Source organism: Bacillus rossius, chromosome 7, assembly GCF_032445375.1.
Source record: "Bacillus rossius redtenbacheri isolate Brsri chromosome 7, Brsri_v3, whole genome shotgun sequence".
Lineage (NCBI taxonomy): Eukaryota > Metazoa > Arthropoda > Insecta > Phasmatodea > Bacillidae > Bacillus > Bacillus rossius.
In genome coordinates, this window is record NC_086335.1 from 1330224 (window position 1) to 1352215 (window position 21992).

Consider the following 21992-nt stretch of genomic DNA (forward strand, 5'->3'; position numbering starts at 1 on the left):
TGTAGCAGGTTGTTAACACGAATTGACAGCTTAAAAAGACATGGTAGAACATGTAAAGTCAAGACTACTTACGGCATAGAGGACACCGATGGATCCACTAGACTAAAAAAGAGTGATCTGCATTATGAAAATAATTTTCCTTGTCCTGAGCGTGATGATATTAGCTCACCCGATCGTGAGGAAGAACATAAATTGAAGGATGCTAATGGCTTCGGGAAGACTGAAACTAATGGAAGTATCAACACCGTGAAAAGTGAGAATACATTCAAGCCTATATTCAGTAGATCCTCCATTCTTTGTAAAAATGATGGACTCCTAAAAAGGAAGCATAAAGACGATGAAGACACTTCGACATCATCGATAGCGAATTCATACGGTAATCTGGGCGAAGAGGATGTCTTCTACAGTGATTGTTACAGTGACTCTGAGGCTGTTGACAAAGGCATAGACTGTGATGAAGCACCTAGAGCTGACAAGATCGAAGAATGTGGCGATGTCCTGAGACCGAAACGATGGAAACGTCGTGTTATAATAAATAAATCTGATAATGCTTATTATGATCACTGGGATGATTGTGATATTTAAAGTATTTATAATAAACAAGCAAGTAAGATGGTGGTAGAAGAGATTGATTACACATCATGGAAAGATCCAAACATATTGGTTGACCGGCTAAGACTTCTACATGGTTCGCTTTGTGCAGGAAACTATCCGTGCATCAAAGAAATATCCTTCATACTCAAAGAACTGAGGAAAGCTGGCTACATACAATAATGGCTTCTTTTACTTGTATTTGTGTAATGTTGAGAAGTAATAAAATATTGAAAGTAAAAATTTAATGTTTTTATTTCTTGTATTCTGATTTCCAACTAAGCCTGTGTGTGTTTCCGCTACTGTATGTGTGATCATTCCGTTTCCTGTGTGTACTGTGTGTACGTTCCGTTTCCTGTGTGTACTGTGTGTACGTTCCGTTTCCTGTGTGTACTGTGTGTACGTTCCGTTTCCTGTGTGTACTGTGTGTACGTTCCGTTTCCTGTGTGTACTGTGTGTACGTTCAGTTTCCAATGTGCACTGTGTGTACGTTCCGTTTTCTGTGTGCACTGTGTGTACGTTCCGTTTTCTGTGTGTACTGTGTGTACGTTCCGTTTACTGTGTGTACTGTGTGTACATTCCGTTTCCTGTGTGTACTGTGTGTACGTTTAGTTTCCTGTGTGAACTGGGTGTACGTTTAGTTTCCTGTGTGTACGTTCAGTTTCCTGTGTGTACTGTGTGTACGTTCCGTTTCCTGTGTGTGTACTGTGTGTACGTTCCGTTTCCTGTGTGTACTGTGTGTACGTTCCGTTTCCTGTGTGTGTACTGTGTGTACGTTCCGTTTCCTGTGTGTACTGTGTGTACGTTCCGTTTCCTGTGTGTACTGTGTGTACGTTCCGTTTCCTGTGTGTACTGTGTGTACCTTCCGTTTCCTGTGTGTACTGTGTAATCATTACATTTATTGCGTGTAAATTGCATGTATTGCGCGTACATTGCGTACATTACGTGTTGAAGCTGATGGAGCTGTTGGAGCACTTGCAGCTAATGGTCAATTGAAGCATAGGAGCAAAATATAGATGGATCTGATGACGTGAATTGTAGCTCTTTGAGCCTGGCGTATATTGGAGAGATCGATATTTTTTTCGATCAAATGATCCTCTTTTTTAATTTGTAGATTTGACTTTAGTATTATTGTAAATGGTTCTTGATTTGACTAGCGTATTATTCCATACGGTGCATGTATATAAGCGAGTCCTAGACAGCAGGACACTCAGTTTGTTACTGACGTCGGCGGTGTAAGGATCACCTAGTTTGTTTCTTCTGGTGCATAAGTCGTGTCAATTAGCTGTTCTTGAGACCTCGATGGCATCTTTACCGTCTTTAACGTCGAACTCGGAGGTTGTACCATCGTCTACGGGAACCTTGACGACAGCTACGATGGAGAAGGTGCAGATCCCGTTGGCAACGACGGCGTCAACATTGGAAGAGATTTCAACAGATGTGATACCACCATCATCCGAAGTTTCATCGTCGGCAATGGATTCTTCAACTAATGAAGAGCATACATTGCGTCAGTGCAAATACTGTGACGCATCATTTACTATCACCTCAAATGCTCGCAGACATGAAAGAAGCAGTTGTCAGAATAATGTTCAAAGAATACTGTTTCAGTGCAATAAGTGCAAAAAACTAATTTCACGTCTTGATAGCTTACATCTTCATTATAAAAAATGCTCCGAGAAGTATAATGAACATGGATCTTGTTTTGACTCATGTGTTTTACCGACTGATGAGTCTATATAAGTGAGACCCTGGTGATATGGACTTCAGTCCGTCTCTGGCTGCGGTAATGAACGGATCGGATAGTTAGACTTGTATAACATAATAGACCGGTATCTAGCTATTCTTGAGAACTCGATGGCATCATTACCACTATATATACCAACCTGGATCGAAGGTCTACCATCATCAGTGCAGAGCACGATGACAACGATGTCTACAGCTACACCTGCTCTCTCAGCACAGTAGGAGATTTCGACGCGTGCAACATCTTCTGCAGAGCAGACCTCAAAGGCTTCAGAAGTTAGCATGTCAGCAGTGTTACAATGGTTGTCAACAGTTCCAGTGGCATTGATGAAGGAAGGAGCATCCATCGGTGTTCCATCACCCGACTGTACGTACTGTGAGAAGATCAAAAACTTGAAATTACGGGATTATGTAATACACAATTGTAGTACCACACAACAAGAAGACTGTTTGAATCGAGGTATCCAAAAGGCTTTGGTAATTTGTCAGTGTTTTTTTTTGTACTTGTAGTAGTGTATTGAATTTATGTAATAAAATTTTTTTTAAAAGAACTTGTGGTGTTTTTAGTTTCTCAAACCTAACACTTTTTTTAGTATTTTTTTAATTAAAGTTGTTTTGTATCGATCGGGTATCGAACCAAGGACAGGAGCGGATCGAATCGATATGTAAGTTAATGAGTGATTTATTTAATGAATTTTGGAACTTTTCCCGAATTTCTAGCTAAATAATTACGGATTTTCAAGATGGCGGCCAAATTTCAAGATGGCGGGTGTCACAGTAATAAATGATTACTGCACTCTAGCGGATAAGAACTAAACTAACATGGCGTCAGTGCACTCTCGCCGACGAAAACAAGATGGTGGTCTCCAGCAACGAAGACAAGATGGCGGACATGATTTCATACTAGGTGACGATATATATGCTTTGAAAAAAAGTGGTGGGAGTCAGTCTGCCAAAAGTCACCACGGGGGGAAGGATCGGTCGCCATTTTTATTTTTTTTGCGCTCGTCGGGTTCGAACTGAGGACTCCGAGTTCCGTGTCGTTAATGTATGATTTTTAAATATTTTTTATTAAATTTTTATTAATTGAATTTTTTTATAAATTTTAAAAAAAATTTCATTAAAATCGGATAATAAATTAAGATTTTAAAGATGGCGGCCGTAACGAAAAATGCAACGGTGACGTCATCATTTAAAATGGCTGTCATGGCATCCTAATTTTCAAGGTCATGACCTCTGCGGCTTAGAGCGGCTAGCTCTTAGGAGTTTTAAGCCGCTTTTAGGAATTTGGGTTCTTTCTAGGACAAAACGACTTTTGAGGATTTTCGAAATCCTGATTTTTAAATTGTGGAATTTTTTGAGAATTTTTGGCGGAATTTTTTCACAGAAATGTAAATTTTGACGAATTTTGTGGAATTTTGGGCAATTTTTGCCCAATTTTGGCGAATTTTGAGGGTCAAAGGTCAATGTCATGCTTGTCCCGTTACGCAGTGTCCCGTTACGCCCATCCAATATGGTGGCCGGAACGTGACATTTTTTCGAGCGTGCAGCTCCTCGCTCCTCGCCCCTGGACCCTGCGCCAGTTCCGGCTAACCTATACTACTGACATCGTTAGAACTGTAAATTACTGCAGCCGATGTCTTGAATGCACACTTCTTCACTTTGTCATCGAATGGATAAGGCTTTCCATATATACAGTCCAACCACAAGTTATATTTCAAAGGTCCGTTTGTTGCTACGTCATCAGTAAGCTGATTGATTATGTCCTGTCTGATATCATCAAGAAAATTACAAATGTCCTTCGACTCACTTAACGTACTTGGATAATACTAGTCTTTCAATGTTCCACGAAATGCAGACTGCGCCAAGTAGAAGCCATTATCGTTCACTTGTAATGCTCCGATCACAGTCTTAGGTTTATTTTCATGTTCAGATGCCACAGTAATCGGTTGCTGCACATCGGTTTTTTTACTTGTACGCTCACGAGTCACCAATCTAAACTCAGGAGTCGTAATTGCTGCAGGTAGTTCTGCAGTAGGCGCACGGACTTCACCTTTACAGTTTATTGCATGTCGGCGCAAATTATCAATTCGAGTAAACCATTTATGACACTCGTCACAGCGAAACTTCATGCGAGAAGGATTCCTCGTACATTTACTCCTCTCATGTCTCCGTACATCATGTGCAAATGCAAACGTCATGTCGCAGTAGCCACAAGGATGCCTAGTTAAAGACAAACCCGAACCAGATGTCGCTGTTACAGCAACTTTACCATTTCCAGGCATACTCTTATGCACATCAATGCATCGTTGTTGTATAGAAACCTTTACTTTCTGCCGCACTGCAGGACCTTTACATGTCTCCAAGTGATGCTTCAAATTAACATTTCTTGTAAATTGCTTGCGACACTTAATACAACCAAACATTTTACGATAAGGGTTATTGGCACATTCTCTCTTCTCGTGTCGACGAGCATTACTGACGTTTGAGAAAATCTTGTCACAGTAACGACATCGATGTTCGTTAGTTGTTGACGATTCGCCATCCATTGAAGTCTCCATCGAGGGCGAAACAGCGTTCGTCGTGGGTTCCTGTACAGCCAGCACTACCGGCATTAAAGTCTCTTCTTTTGGTGGTATCACGTCTGTTGAAATCTCCTCCAGTGTTGACATCGTCGTTGCCAACGGGATCTGCACCTTCTCCGCCGTAGCTGACGTCAGGGTTGCCGTAGACGATGGTGCGTCGTCCATCAAGTTCAGCGTTTTAGATGGTAAAGATGCCATCGAAGTCTCAAGAACAAGCAATTACACGACTTATGCACCAGTAGAAACAAACTAGGTGATCCGTACACCGTCGACGTCAGTAACAACTGAGCGACCTGCTGTCTAGGACTCGCTTATATACATGTACCGGTTGGAATAATATGCTAGTCAAATCAAGAACCAATTACTATAATACTCGAGTCAAATCTACAAATTAAAAAAGAGGATCATTTGATCGAAAAAAAAATTCGATCTCTCCAATATACGCCAGGCTCCAAGAGCTATAATTCACGTCATCAGATACATCTACATTTTGCTCCTATGTTTCAATTGACCATTAGCTTCAAGTGCTCCAACAGCTCCATCAGCTCCAACACGTAATGTAAGCAATGTACGCGCAATACATGCAATTTACACGCAATAAATGTAATGATTACACAGTACACACAGGAAACGGAACGTACACACAGTACACACAGGAAACGGAACGTACACACAGTACACACAGGAAACTGAACGTACACACAGTACACACAGGAAACGGAATGTACACACAGTACAGACAGAAAACGGAACGTACACACAGTACACACAGGAAACGGAACGTACACACAGTACACACAGGAAACAGAACGTACACACAGTACACACATGAAACGTAATGATCACACATACAGTAGCGGAAACACACACATGCTTAGTTGGAAATCAGAATACAAGAAATAAAAACATTAAATTTTTACTTTCAATATTTTATTACTTCTCAACATTACACAAATACAAGTAAAAGAAGCCATTATTGTATGTAGCCAGCTTTCCTCAGTTCTTTGAGTATGAAGGATATTTCTTTGATGCACGGATAGTTTCCTGCACAAAGCGAGCCATGTAGAAGTCTAAGCCAGTCAACCAATATGTTTGGATCTTTCCATGATGTGGAATCAATCTCTTCTACCGCCATCTTACTTGCTTGTTTATTATAAATACTTTTAATATCACAATCGTCCCAGTGATCATAATAAGCGTTATCAGATTTATTTATTATAACACGACGTTTCCATCGTTTCGGTCTCAGGACATCGCCACTTTCTTCGATCTTGTCAGCTCTAGGTGCTTCATCACAGTCTATGCCTTTGTCAACAGCCTCAGAGTCACTGTAACAATCACTGTAGAAGACACCCTCTTCGCCCAGATTACCGTATGAATTCGCTATCGATGATGTCGAAGTGTCTTCATCGTCTTCATGCTTCATTTTTAGGAGTCCATCATTTTTACAAAGAATGGAGGATCTACTGAATATAGGCTTGAATGTATTCTCACTTTTCACGGTGTTGATACTTCCATTAGTTTCAGTCTTCCCGAAGCCATTAGCATCCTTCAATTTATGTTCTTCCTCACGATCGGGTGAGCTAATACCATCACGCTCAGGACAACGAAAATTATTGTCATAATGCAGATCACTCTTCTTTAGTCTAATGGATCCATCGGTGTCCTCTATGCCGTAAGTAGTTTTGACTTTACATGTTCTACCATGTATTTTTTAGCTGTCAATTCGTGTTAACAACCTGCTACAACGACTACAGCTTAACATGTTGCGTAGTGGGTTTCTAGCACAATCATTCTTCTCATGTCGTCTAGCATTCCTTCTCATGGCAAAATCCTTGCCACAGTATCTACAGCGGCTTCCTTCCGATTCAGCTATAGATAACAAACCACGATCCATGGTAGCTTCTGTGACTAATGTTAGATACAAACTGTCAGTTTTCTCCAATTGGAACCATTTCTTAAATAGAGGTTTTGACATATTTCATCAGCGAGAGTTAAGTTATCTAATGCAAAGCAAATTGATGCAAGTAGTTCCGGCTGTCGTCAACAGATGACGCCACGTGTTGCTTGCAGGTAAATAATATATATTTCATTAATGTGGGATGCGGAACGCTCACTATCGATCGCAAAGGGAGGTTGGCTTCGATAGTATCCAAGGAGAAAAAAGTTCGTCCTTCCTGCTAGTGCTTCTCAGATTTCTCACGGTCCGCCATCTTGGATTACGACGTCACGGCGATCATCTTGGATGGATGTGACCTTGACCTTTGACCGAAACCGCAGGAATGATCGCAAGCACACGGATTAACCATCAAAATATTGATAAGAATAATCAGGAGCACACGGAGAAAACCATCATAATATTGGCAAGAATAATCAGGAGCACACGGAGAAAACCGCCACAAGTTTTCTTTGATATCATTAAAATACAAAAAAGAAAATTAATAAAAAAATAAAAAGAAAAAAGAAAAAAGATTCAAACATTCTGGCTTGTACTAGAACTCTATCTTTGCTCAACAATGAGAAGTTCACAAGCTAGCAGAATGTTTGAATTTTTTTTTTCGTTTTTATTTTTATTTTTTTTATTATTTTTATTTTTTGTATTTTAATGATATCAAAGAAAACTTGTGGCGGTTTTCTCCGTGTGCTCCTGATTATTCTTGCCAATATTATGATGGTTTTCTCCGTGTGCTCCTGATTATTCTTATCAATATTTTGATGGTTAATCCGTGTGCTTGCGATCATTCCTGCGGTTTCGGTCAAAGGTCAAGGTCACATCCATCCAAGATGACCGCCGTGACGTCGTAATCCAAGATGGCGGACCGTGAGAAATCTGAGAAGCACTAGCAGGAAGGACGAACTTTTTTCTCCTTGGATACTAACGAAGCCAACCTCCCTTTGCGATCGATAGTGAGCGTTCCGCATCCCACATTAATGAAATATATATTATTTACCTGCAAGCAACACGTGGCGTCATCTGTTGACGACAGCCGGAACTACTTGCATCAATTTGCTTTGCATTAGATAACTTAACTCTCGCTGATGAAATATGTCAAAAACTCTATTTAAGAAATGGTTCCAATTGGAGAAAACTGACAGTTTGTATCTAACATTAGTCACAGAAGCTACCATGGATCGTGGTTTGTTATCTATAGCTGAATCGGAAGGAAGCCGCTGTAGATACTGTGGCAAGGATTTTGCCATGAGAAGGAATGCTAGACGACATGAGAAGAATGATTGTGCTAGAAACCCACTACGCAACATGTTAAGCTGTAGTCGTTGTAGCAGGTTGTTAACACGAATTGACAGCTTAAAAATACATGGTAGAACATGTAAAGTCAAGACTACTTACGGCATAGAGGACACCGATGGACCCATTAGACTAAAGAAGAGTGATCTGCATTATGACAATAATTTTCGTTGTCCTGAGCGTGATGGTATTAGCTCACCCGATCGTGAGGAAGAACATAAATTGAAGGATGCTAATGGCTTCGGGAAGACTGAAACTAATGGAAGTATCAACACCGTGAAAAGTGAGAATACATTCAAGCCTATATTCAGTAGATCCTCCATTCTTTGTAAAAATGATGGACTCCTAAAAAGGAAGCATGAAGACGATGAAGACACTTCGACATCATCGATAGCGAATTCATACGGTAATCTGGGTGAAGAGGGTGTCTTCTACAGTGATTGTTACAGTGACTCTGAGGCTGTTGACAAAGGCATAGACTGTGATGAAGCACCTAGAGCTGACAAGATCGAAGAATGTGGCGATGTCCTGAGACCGAAACGATGGAAACGTCGTGTTATAATAAATAAATCTGATAACGCTTATTATGATCACTGGGACGATTGTGATATTAAAAGTATTTATAATAAACAAGCAAGTAAGATGGCGGTAGAAGAGATTGATTACACATCATGGAAAGATCCAAACATATTGGTTGACCGGCTAAGACTTCTACATGGCTCGCTTTGTGCAGGAAACTATCCGTGCATCAAAGAAATATCCTTCATACTCAAAGAACTGAGGAAAGCTGGCTACATACAATAATGGCTTCTTTTACTTGTATTTGTGTAATGTTGAGAAGTAATAAAATATTGAAAGTAAAAATTTAATGTTTTTATTTCTTGTATTCTGATTTCCAACTAAGCATGTGTGTGTTTCCGCTACTATATGTGTGATCATTACGTTTCATGTGTGTACTGTGTGTACGTTCTGTTTCCTGTGTGCACTGTGTGTACGTTCCGTTTCCTGTGTGCACTGTGTGTACGTTCCGTTTCCTGTGTGCACTGTGTGTACGTTCCGTTTCCTGTGTGCACTGTGTGTACGTTCCGTTTCCTGTGTGCACTGTGTGTACGTTCCGTTTTCTGTGTGTACTGTGTGTACGTTCTGTTTCCTGTGTGTACTGTGTGTACGTTCAGATTCCTGTGTGTACTGTGTGTACGTTCTGTTTCCTGTGTGTACTGTGTGTACGTTCCGTTTCCTGTGTGTACTGTGTGTACATTTAGTTTCCTGTGTGTACTGTGTGTACGTTTAGTTTCCTGTGTGTACTGTGTGTACGTTCCGTTTCCTGTGTGTACTGTGTGTACGTTCAGTTTCCTGTGTGTACTGTGTGTACGTTCAGTTTCCTGTATGTACTGTATGTACGTTCAGTTTCCTGTGTGTACTGTGTGTACGTTCAGTTTCCTGTGTGTACTGTGTGTACGTTCCATTTCCTGTGTGTGTACTGTGTGTCCGTTTAGTTTCCTGTGTGTACTGTGTGTCCGTTTAGTTTCCTGTGTGTACTGTGTGTCCGTTTAGTTTCCTGTGTGTACTGTGTGTACATTCCGTTTCCTGTGTGTACTGTGTGTACGTTCCGTTTCCTGTGTGTACTGTGTAATCATTACATTTATTGCGTGTAAATTGCATGTATTGCGCGTACATTGCTTACATTACGTGTTGGAGCTGATGGAGCTGTTGGAGCACTTACAGCTAATGGTCAATTGAAGCATAGGAGCAAAATGTAGATGTATCTGATGACGTGAATTATAGCTCTTGGAGCCTGGCGTATATTGGAGAGATCGAATTTTTTTTTCGATCAAATGATCCTCTTTTTTAATTTGTAGATTTGACTCGAGTATTATAGTAATTGGTTCTTTATTTGACTAGCATATTATTCTAACCGGTGCATGTATATAAGCGAGACCTAGAAAGCAGGTCGCTCAGTTGTTACTGACGTCGACGGTGTACGGATCACCTAGTTTGTTTCTACTGGTGCATAAGTCGTGTAATTGCTTGTTCTTAAGACTTCAATGGCATCTTTACCATCTAAAACGCTGAACTTGATGGACGACGCACCATCGTCTACGGGAACCCTGACGTCAGCTACGGCGGAGAAGGTGCAGATCCCGTTGGCAACGACGATGTCAACACTGGAGGAGATTTCAACAGACGTGATACCACCAAAAGAAGAGACTTTAATGCCGGTAGTGCTGGCTGTACAGGAACCCACGACGAACGCTGTTTCGCCCTCGATGGAGACTTCAATGGATGGCGAATCGTCAACAACTAACGAACATCGATGTCGTTACTGTGACAAGATTTTCTCAAACGTCAGTAATGCTCGTCGACACGAGAAAAGAGAATGTGCCAAGAACCCTTATCGTAAAATGTTTGGTTGTTTTAAGTGTCGCAAGCAATTTACAAGAAATGTTAATTTGAAGCATCACTTGGAGACATGTAAAGGTCCTGCAGTGCGGCAGAAAGTAAAGGTTTCTATACAACAACGATGCATTGATGTGCATAAGAGTATGCCTGGAAATGGTAAAGTTGCTGTAACAGCGACATCTGGTTCGGGTTTGTCTTCAACTAGGCATCCTTGTGGCTACTGCGACATGACGTTTGCATTTGCACATGATGTACGGAGACATGAGAGGAGTAAATGTACGAGGAATCCTTCTCGCATGAAGTTTCGCTTTGACGAGTGTCATAAATGGTTTACTCGAATTGATAATTTGCGCCGACATGCGATAAACTGTAAAGGTAAAGTCCGTGACCTACTGCAGAACTACCTGCAGCAATTACGACTCCTGAGTTTAGATTGGTGACTCGTGAGCGTACAAGTAAAAAAACCGATGTGCAGCAACCGATTACTGTGGCATCTGAACATGAAAATAAACCTAAGACTGTGATCGGAGCATTACAAGTGAACGATAATGGCTTCTACTTGGCGCAGTCTGCATTTCGTGGAACATTGAAAGACTACTATTATACAAGTACGTTAAGTGAGTCGAAGGACATTTGTAATTTTCTTGATGATATCAGACAGGACATAATCAATCAGCTTACTGATGACGTAGCAACAAATGGACCTTTGAAATATAACTTGTGGTTGGACTGTATATATGGAAAGCCTTATCCATTCGATGACAAAGTGAAGAAGTGTGCATTCAAGACATCGGCTGCAGTAATTTACAGTTCTAACGATGTCAAGCAAACTGTTAAACAAGGTATCCAGAAACTCTGTCAAGAAGAGGAGGACTATGTCTGTAAAGGATCTGGTTGGACTCTGTCTTGTATAAACCGGTTGGAGCTAAGAATTAGTCATTTCACGCCAATGCGGACCTAAATGTTTGTAAGATTGCTAACCTTCGCAGGTGATCCTGTAGTAAAATAGAAATTATGTAATAAATATTATGTTTGTAAAAGAACTTGCGGTGTTTTTATTTCCTCAAACCTGTAATTTTTTAGGTATTTTTACATAAAAATTAAGATTATTTGTATCGTTCAGGTATCGAACCGAGTCTCGAATCAATATGTAAATTAATGAGTGATTTATTTAATGAATTTTGGAACTTTTCCCGAATTTCTTGCTAAATAATTACAGATTTTCAAGATGGCGGCCGAATTTCAAGATGGCGAGTGTCACAGCAATAATTGATTATTGCACTCTAGCGGATAAGAATTAAATTAACATGTCATCAGCGCACTCTAGCCGACGATACAATGATGATGGCTTCCAGCATCGAAGACAAGATGGCGGACATGACGTCATACTAGGTGACAATATATATGCTTTGAAATAAGTGGTGGGAGTCAGTATGCCAGCACCCACCACAGGGGAAGGATCGGTCGTCATTTTTATTTTTTTGCACTCGTCGGATTCGAACCGAGGACTCCGAGCTCCGTGTCGTAAATGTATGTTTTTTTTAATATTTTTCATTAAATTTTTATTAGGTGAATTTTTTTATAAATTTTAAATTTTTTTTTCATTAAAATCGGATAATAAATAAAAAAGTTAAAGATGGCGACCGTAACGGAAATTGCAACGGTGACGTCATTATCCAAGATGACATATTCCATGATGACGTGAGGCTTATCGGAGGCTGTCGACATGGATGCTTAAGCCTACATATGGACATTTCTAGCCGCCGGGATTTTTAAGGACTAAAAACGAGAAATTTTCCCTCGAAACGGGAATTTTTCCCTCCAAAAGAGAAATTTTTAATTTGTGGAATTTTTTAAAATTTTTTGGCGGAATTTTTTTTTTCACAGAAATGGAAATTTTGAGGAATTTTGGGCAATTTTTGCCCAATTTTGGCAAATTTTGACCCGTTTTGAGGATCAAATTCAAGGTCAAGGTCAAAGGTCAAGGTCACAACCATCCAAGATGGCCGCCGTGACGTCACAATCCAAGATGGCGGACCGTCTCCACAGGCTCCACACCCAGGACCCGTGTCCCCGGATGCCCATTTACATACTACTAACGAAGTAGCCACAAAACCGCAGGAAATGTGGAAACTATCTCGCAGGCTCCGCGGTAACAAAAAATTTATTTCAACCCCAGCTATTATAACAGCCACCGGGGCTAAATACATCGCAGAAGACAAGGCCAACGCAGTCGCAGACCTACTGGAGAAACAATTCTCCCCGAACACAGACGTAAATGACAGAAACTTCACTTTAACAACAACACAGGCGGTAAATAACTTTTTACAAACAGGCACGCAGTCTGTTCCTGAACCCATAACGTTAAGGGAACTTTTAAAGCTAATTAAAGCCAGTCCGAACAACAAATCAGGCGGCACGGACGCAATAAACTACGAAACACTTAAAAAACTCCCTCTAGAGGCACTCGAATATTTACTGGCGATATTCAACGCTATACTAACACACAAAACTTACCCCGATTACTGGAAACTTGCAAAAATAATCACAATTCCTAAACCAGGGAAAAACCCAGCCATCGCAGAAAACAGGCGACCTATAAGTCTTCTAAACAGTATGAGTAAAATTTTTGAAAAAGCCTTACTCTCGCGCCTTCAAACACACGCAGAGGAACACGACGTGATTCCAGACATTCAGTTTGGTTTCAGGAAAGGCCACTCAACAATCCACCCCTTAATTAAAATCGTTGAAGATGCTACCGACGGATAATGACAGTAATGACAATGCTCGACGCAGAAAAAGCATTCGACAAAGTCTGGATTCCGGGTCTTATTCAAAAATTAATAAACTTCAAATTTCCAGACACATATATATACCTGGTGGCCCACTATCTATGGCGTCGTAACTTTTATGTTGCTCTGGACGGGGCTAAATCGACTACTCACGAACTCACAGCTGGAGTGCCACAAGGCTCCCCACTCTCTCCTTTCTTCTATAATATTTACACAGCCGACATACCGCATGCAAACGCCTACGTACAGATGTATGCGGACGATACAGCCATAATTAAACAATCTGGTAACCTAAAATATGCCATGGTATGCGTCCAAAGGCAGCTAACTGCACTTGAGCAATACTACACTCGGTGGCGAATTAAAATTAATGCAGCTAAATCAACCACGCTTGTAATTTCAAAACGTAGAGGCAGACCAGACAGGGAACTAGAAATTTTTCACCAACCTATTCCTAATGTTTCACAGGCAAAATATCTAGGACTCACGTTAGACAGGACATTACTATGGAGCAAACACATTACTCGAGCAACAAACATTGCAATAGGATCCTTAAGAAGCCTGTACCCTATGTTAAAAGCACCTAATTTACCACGCAGGAAAAAACTCCAACTTTACACTCAAGTTGTACGCCCGCAGTTGCTATATGGATGTGAGGTCTGGGGCTATGCTGCAAATCACCATATAAATCGGCTACAAGTTAAACAGAATAATTTCCTAAGGGCCATTTTAGACTGTAATAGATTTACGAGTAACGAAACTATTCATAACGCACTTAAAATTCCGTACATCCGCGAAATAATATCAAAGAATTGTGCCGTTAATTAGTAAATTCGACACGATATATTTTAAATTTTTATTATGATTTTAAATTTGTGTGTGGAAATTTTATTTGCTCTACTATAGTGTAATTTTAATTTGTTAGTCTGGTGTACTCCTCTGAGTTAAACTTTGTCTCAGTGCCCTGAAGCCCCTTTCCCATCGGCGTATCGGATATTTTGCTGGTCTAATCCCTGACTGGCAGACAGCGTACCTTTTCCCCCGCCTTCAGTCACGCCTCAAGCCTGTAATATCATTTCTCTTCGTGACCCTAACTGCATAGAGCAGCTTCTGGGCTGCAAGCCGCTACTTCTCAGAGAGCTGCTGAGAGAAGTAAGTCTGGTCACGAATACGTATTAGGTTCTCTCCTAGGCAGCCACGACGGGACGCTTGTTCTCAGCATCGTTGCACTTTTACCCTCCCCTCCCCCATCTCAGTTCCAAGTAAGACCAATGACCGGTCGTAACCCCCTGGGCACCAGTGACCGTTCCCAAGGTCTACTCGCAAAACGAGTGCGCCAGAACTGAGCACAAGCGCTACCTAGCGACCAAGTCGCGAACTTCTCCACTAGTCTACCCTCTAGGGCGCCAGAGAGCAGCACCTGCTCTTCCTTGAGTTATATGGACGCCAGCGGCGAGTCGATTGTTTCCAACTCAGACCCCCCCCCCCCCCCCGACAGAGTTCTCTAGTGTCGCCCAGTGATGCCAACTTCAAAACTCCTGGCAAAGTTTTTGTCCGCCCGCATTCGGGCAAGTTCGGAATCTTTCGGCGGCCCAGACCCCCCCCCCCCCACCTGTAAGAGCCGGCGGGCACTTTTAATTACGAGACACGTTTCTCCGCGAGACACTTCGCGCCGCGACTGCAGACGGACCGTTTGATTATCGGCGAGTCGACAAGACTCTGCAAAACTTCCATCCGGCCGCAACCGACTATGTAGTCGCCTAAATGAGGGATGCTATCCCTATAATCTTTTTCAAGTAGTTTAGTCCGTCTGCGTAGTATAATATGTAATAGTTATTTTTTTTAGCTTTTAATTTTTTTTGAAATGAAGAAATCATCCGCGTCCTGCCGCGCAATTCGCGAGCTCCAGACCCTGGGTGACTCCACGACTACAGCGTGCTGGGCAACTTCCCTGTTTTGGTGAGTGATAATTCGCGACCCCCCCCCCCCCCCCTCCTTTTTTTCCCCTTAAATTTTTTTGGGCATTTTCTGCCCCATAGACTGCCTGTATACAAGTTCTAATCAGTTTTGATTTGGACTGTTGCAGACAGGGTCGATGACGGGGAGAGACTGATTGCTCTCATTTCGTGCCCCCCCCCCCCCCTTCCTGTTCCGTGGGTCACATTAGAAGAAACTTTTCTACTACCCGACGTGATCGTTTGAAGACCCCGGGTGGTAACGTAAATTCAACATTTCCCCCTTACCTAGCTACGAACTATCTTAAGCGGATGACCAACCCACCAGCGACCAGTGTTTTCCTCAAGATGTAGAACGAATAGAACTAATTATCAATGTAATCATCGGATCCATCCAATTTTGGGTGTGAAACTCATAATGCAAATGTTTATATTTCAAACTGAGAATGTAAATTGTTTTAAATAATCGCGGGCCGACTCATTTTCGTTTCTCTTTTTGTTAATCTTTGAAACTTGTTAAAACCTTTTGTGTGTAAAATAATGGAAACAAGATAATTCATCAGGGCAAATAAAACAGGGAAACTATAGATCAAGTTAATCGTGTAGTTTTTATTTATTGATTTTAACGATCCACCCACTTCCTCCTTGCTTGTTACAGGAAGTTCCTAAATTTTGTTTGTTCCCCACCTCGTGTCGCCTCTGGTAATTCAATTTATTTAACTTATTTTCTTACCCAGCAGTTTCCAAGGCTCCTTTTAAAATAATTCAACTTTGAGGCACGAGGGGTGTTACAACTTGGTAGCAGAGCGTGGTTTCCTTGATCTATAGGCATACCTGAATAATATAAGCATATCTAAACTAAAAATAAAAGTACAAAAAATTTTTTTTAAAATTAATTTTTGATAATAGCAATTTTGTAATAATATTGTAAACTGATCGCTGGTACACCCCGTAGTTATATTGAGTTAAAAAATTTTAAAATTTATCTTGAGTTAAATCTCTGTTTGGACTTAGGCTAGCGCGTAGCGCGCGAGACGTCCGTCAGCCAGCCAGCTGTCCTCCCCACCGCGCGTCCCCGAACGTGCTGTTGACAAGGTCGTAGCCACCCCTCCCCCGTCCCTGCGCGCTGCTTATCTCTCACGGCGCGCGTTGTCGCGTCGAGTTCAGTTCACCGCCCTGTGCGTCCTGCACGACCTTCGCAGACCACTGTCCGCCCGCCGTGGCCTTGTTCTTTTCTTTTCGCGAGCAGGAGAAGTACCAAATTAATGTTGACTAAACTAATATATTTTTCATTATTCTGGGCACATACTTCCGACCCATCGGAGCAACTACGATATTATTAAGCTAAGTTAAATTAAGAGTGTCTTGTGTAGAATTTAAGGTACTGTTTCAACCATAGTTTTAAGCCTTTGTTGGTTGACCAATCAACGTAAATTTTGTGTATATGTTTTGCTGTCCTCGTAAGACTGGACCAAGCTCCACCTACGAAAGGGACACAATGCTCACGCCGGAGTATCTCCTCCGTGAGGAGCTGGAGTACGAACTCCGATTTCGACATCATGTCGCCAGGCATTGAGTTCGACATTCACACCATCTCATTTTCCATCTGCGACTGTCATGGCGACTGGTACTCACCCGAGCACCAATGTCACCTTCGCCTATCCTATGCATTCGCTCTCAACTCATCCTGTTTACATGCCCCAACCCATATACCTACCCTCCACCTCACCCGCCATTTTCAACCCCTATCATGAATTCCGGTCAGCCTTCTCATCCCTCCATACCTCTCCGGAAGCCCTTCCCACCTCCTCGGCCAGTGGAAGGTCAGTTTCACCACTGATAGCCTTTCCTTCCACCCTGGCAGCTACGCTACCACAACTAGCCCCTGTGCACCCTGGTGGCAGGATAGAATCACAACTTCCTTACCCCAGCCCCGCCACCACATACCTGTCATTGGGCCCGCAGGTATACCAACTTCAAAACCAAACTCAACCTCCACCAGTCACACCTCACGCCTCTAATCTAGCACCGAACCCAGTACCTGTGGTTCCTACCTTCAATCAGACAACTGGAGGTAGTTTTTACGCTAAGATACCAAATCCCGTTGAAAGACTGCTGGCTAATTTTAAGGAAACCACAGGGTTGGAGCCCAGGAGCCTAATCGACTTCCTAAAGAACTTGTTCAAAATCAAACAAAAGGCAAACCTTCCAGACAGGGAACTCCTAGAAGTTATTTCCCCCTTTACACAACCACCCTTGAGCGAGCGAGTGACGCTCGCCATTGAGCAAAATTATTCCTTTGATCAATTTCACGAAGATATACTAAATTATTTTGTTCCAGCCCGTTTGATGACCAACATCAGGTTGGAATGGTACAACAGGCTACAACAAAGAAATGAAGCCTTACCTAATTACATAGCAGACATCAAACTAGCCGCTCAAATTCTTCGGTTGCGAGTGTCTGAGAGTGAGATAGTCTCTAACATACTTGATGGAATTAACCCTCAAGAAAGATCGCGGGCAGTCTTTCAGGCCCGACCACAAAATTTTGCCGAGCTTGATCGCTTGTGCATCTCCAACACAAATGTAGAATACGCAGACCACCAGCGAAATCGAGAAGCTAATGTCTACGCCCACAACAATACCAGAATAACAGAAAATAAACAGCAGTATTATAACAAAAATTCGCAACACAAAAACAGCAATGAACAAGTCGCTAAGCCTCAAAATAAAGATGAACGGATACCTGTCTGCATGTACTGCAAAAAACCCGGGCACTACATTGAACAGTGTCGCGCAAAAAACTATCGCCCAAACTATCAAAATTCGCGTAACTCAAAAAAACGTGTAAATCGCTGGCCAGAAAAAATTCTTTCTGAGCCAGCTGCCCAAACAACAGTTAGAAATTTTTCCCTTCACACCGGCCCTAATGCCAAATTCGAACAAAAAGTTCAACAAAACACCGCTTCCCCACACAGAGGAAAAAACAAAAGAAGAAAACAGAAACAAAGGCGAGCTAAGAAAAACAAAGCCCGCCAAGACAAGCAAACGGAAAACTGTAACACGTTTAGGCCTATGTGCAGACAATGTCCGCGAACCACGGACAAAAGAACATGTCATAATATTCTAGCTAATATACCCACAGTTTTGCCCTACGCCAACACAATAATTGGAAAACAAGAAGTTCCAGGCCTAATAGATACTGGATCCGTGCGATCATTCGTGTCAGGCCAGCTATTCAGGAAATTACAACAAGACCGTTTGATTCAAAAGGTAGAGCCAATAAAAATAAAGTGTTTTACAGCTGCTGAACAGCCTTTGAAGGTAAATCGTATTGTTTTTGTTAAAGTAAAAATCTATTTGTTTTCTTGGTCTTTCCCATTCTTAGTAGCAGATGATTTGGCCACAGATTTAATTTTTGGTTCCAATTTTATTGCAAAAACAGGCATGATAATTGATTTGAAAGCACGAAGAGTTCACTTTAAATTTAACAACTAAGTTTTTGTTTCTTTTGTGTCACCTGACGCAAAATGTCAGAGCAAAGTAAATGCCATCCACACAGAGGCTAAAGGTGATAATAACATTTCACTAACCCATCTTAACTTTGAACAGAAACAAGAAATAGAGAAGTTATGCAGTAACTTTCCCGACGTTTTGAGTGAAAAATTAGGGCGCACCCATCTCACCCAATATGAAATTAAGCTTTTGGACAAAACCACAGTTAGGTGTCACCCTTACCAATTATTAGGACCTAAAATGCAGATAATGCGGGATCACATACAAAATTTATTGGACAAAGATGTTATCGAACCTTCCACTTCCAGTTTCGCCTCCCCAGCATTTTTAGTACCCAAGGACCAAGGCCAAGGTCACCGCATGGTGGTCGATTTCCGCCGCGTAAATCGGCAAATTGAAGTAGAGATGATGCCATTACCAGACCTAAATTCGGCATGTCACTGGTTTAGTAAAGCCAAATTTTTCAGTGTGTTTGACCTAAATTCGGCCTATCATCAAATACCACTAACACCAGAGTCAAAACACGTCACAAGTTTCTGCGTTCCGTGGAATCTGTATCAATACAAGGTAGTACCCTTTGGCCTAGCCACAGGCGCCCAAGTGTTAACACGCCTTCTAGACCAAATTTTCGGCGACCTGAAATTCAAATTTGTTTTTAATTATCTTGATGATGTCGTTGTTTATTCAGAATCTTTTGAAGAGCATATGGCTCATTTGCAAGAAGTCCTTAAGCGACTACGTAAATCCGGCCTCACTGTTAATACAAAGAAGGTGAAATTTGCAGTGCAGGAAATTTCTTTCCTCTGACACCTGATTTCAAGTCGAGGAGTGACCATTGACCCTAATCGCACACAAGCGATAAAGGATTTCCAACCCCCTAAAGATGCTAAGGGCATTTCCAGGTTTATTGGCATGGCAAATTTTTACGCCAAATTCATACCCAATTTTGCTGAGCATGCAGCACCACTGAATGCTCTACGTAAAAAAAATTCCGTTTTCAATTGGGGTCCAGAACAAGACAAAGCATTTTCTTTCCTCAAACAAGCCATAATTAGCCCTCCAGTGCTCCGAATGGCAGATTTCAGTAAGCCGTTCATTCTTCAGACTGACGCCTCCAGCGTAGCCATAGGCGCAGTTCTCTCACAAGAGTTTGATGGTTGTAGGCAGCCTATAGCTTTCGCCTCCCGCACCTTAACGCACCAAGAAAGAAAAGCCTCTTCGGTGTATGAACTCGAGTGCCTTGCTGTAGTTTTCGGCATGGACAAGTTCCGGCCCTATTTGGAACATAAAGAATTTCTGCTGGAAACCGATAATCAGGCCCTTGCTTGGCTTTTGGCTCACCCCAAGCAATTAGGAAAATTAGGACGCTGGATTGTCAAGATTGCTTCTCTGAAATTTAAAATTTAATATGTTGAAGGTTCACAAAACATCGTGGAAGACACCCTTTCTCGAATGTTCGAGTCACCTTCCAATTCCTATATTCAGGAAGAAATTCCCATTGCCTGCCACGCATTGCTCACAGATTTTCCGCTAGCCTTTTCGGATTTACGATCCCACCAAAATTCGGACCCGCAACTGTCTGACATAATTGCGCAAATAAACTCAGGTTCACCCCCAAAATACCACAAACTTTCTAAGGGAATTCTTTATCGAAGAACTCAGCAATGTAAGAATTTTAAAATAGCCTTACCTCAAAATCTCAGGGACATGATTTTTCAATATTATCACTCATCACCTTTAGGCGCACATTTAGGCATTTTCAAAACTATTGAAAACATCCGAAAGCATTTCATCTGGGACGGAATGCATAAAGACATAACCCAGAGGGTCAAATTATGCAAGTTGTGCAATTTGAGCAAACCTGCCCAGAAAACACAATTCGGATTTTTGAGTTCCGATGTGGCCGAAAGGCCCATGCAAAAACTTTTCATTGATTTTGTGGGACCCTTCCCAAGGTCAAAAGACGGAAATTCGATGCTTCTAGTATGCGTAGATGCATTTTCAAAATTTGTGTGGCTAATCCCTGTTAGAAGAGCCACGGCCGAAATCACCATTCGAGCCCTCCAAAATTATATTTTCAAAATATCCGGGGTACCTTCCATTATTGTTTCCGATAATGCCACAAACTTTAAGTCGACTCAGTTCAAAAACATGTGTTTTTCACACGGGATTCAGCATGTGACCACGACTCCCTACTACCCCCAGCCTTCGCATGCGGAGCGTTTCAACCGAAACCTCCGGTCTGCCTTAATAGCATTCCATGCGAACTCGCAGGATAGGTGGGATTCCAATCTCGTGTGGTTGCAAATGGCTTTCAATTCCGCCAGACATGAAAGTCACAAAACAACACCGTTTGAACTCATGTTTACATACCAGCCCAACACCCCACTCTCTAATCAATGGACGTTAAAAGAGTTACTACCAGACGACCCCAGGAACATTAAGGAAGTCTGGAGTAGAGCTCGTAAAAACCTGAACTTGGCCCACGAGGCAAGCAGGCAAAAATATAACAAAAAACGCTATCCCAATCCCTACAAAGTAGGAGATTTAGTGTTGTGCAGAGCACACACACTCAGCAAGGCGATCGACAAGAGGTCAGCCAAGCTTTCATATCGTTGGAATGGCCCCTGGCAGATCCAGCGATACCTCACGCCGGTCACGGTCGCGTTAGCCGACCCCAGCTCCGGCGAATATCGCGCGCGCGCGCACATATCTCAGCTGAAAAAAGTGCACCCGAACCTAAAGTAAGGGCACTCTTCACTGTGTTTCTTTATACAAGGAACAGCGTTCCTACTACGGCATGCCATACTCAACCAACGTGTTGATATAAAAAAACCTAGGTCATAATTATAAGTAATATAAAAAATCCATGGTACTAGTTAATAAGATATTTAAGTTAAGAAGTGTTACACTAAGTTGTCTAGTTTAAAGGGGCGCCCCTAATTCAATAAGTTATCTGTAAGTTTTAGGCTTTATTTAAACACGTAAGAATTGTTAGCCATTGTAAGTAGTTTACTACAGTAGATCCTGGTACAGGATAAGTTTCTGGAACCCAGGTTTTTGGTGGCTCAAGTGAGCCACCCTGACTCCGTCTTTCAGGGGGGAAGTATGTGCCGTTAATTAGTAAATTCGACACGATATATTTTAAATTTTTATTATG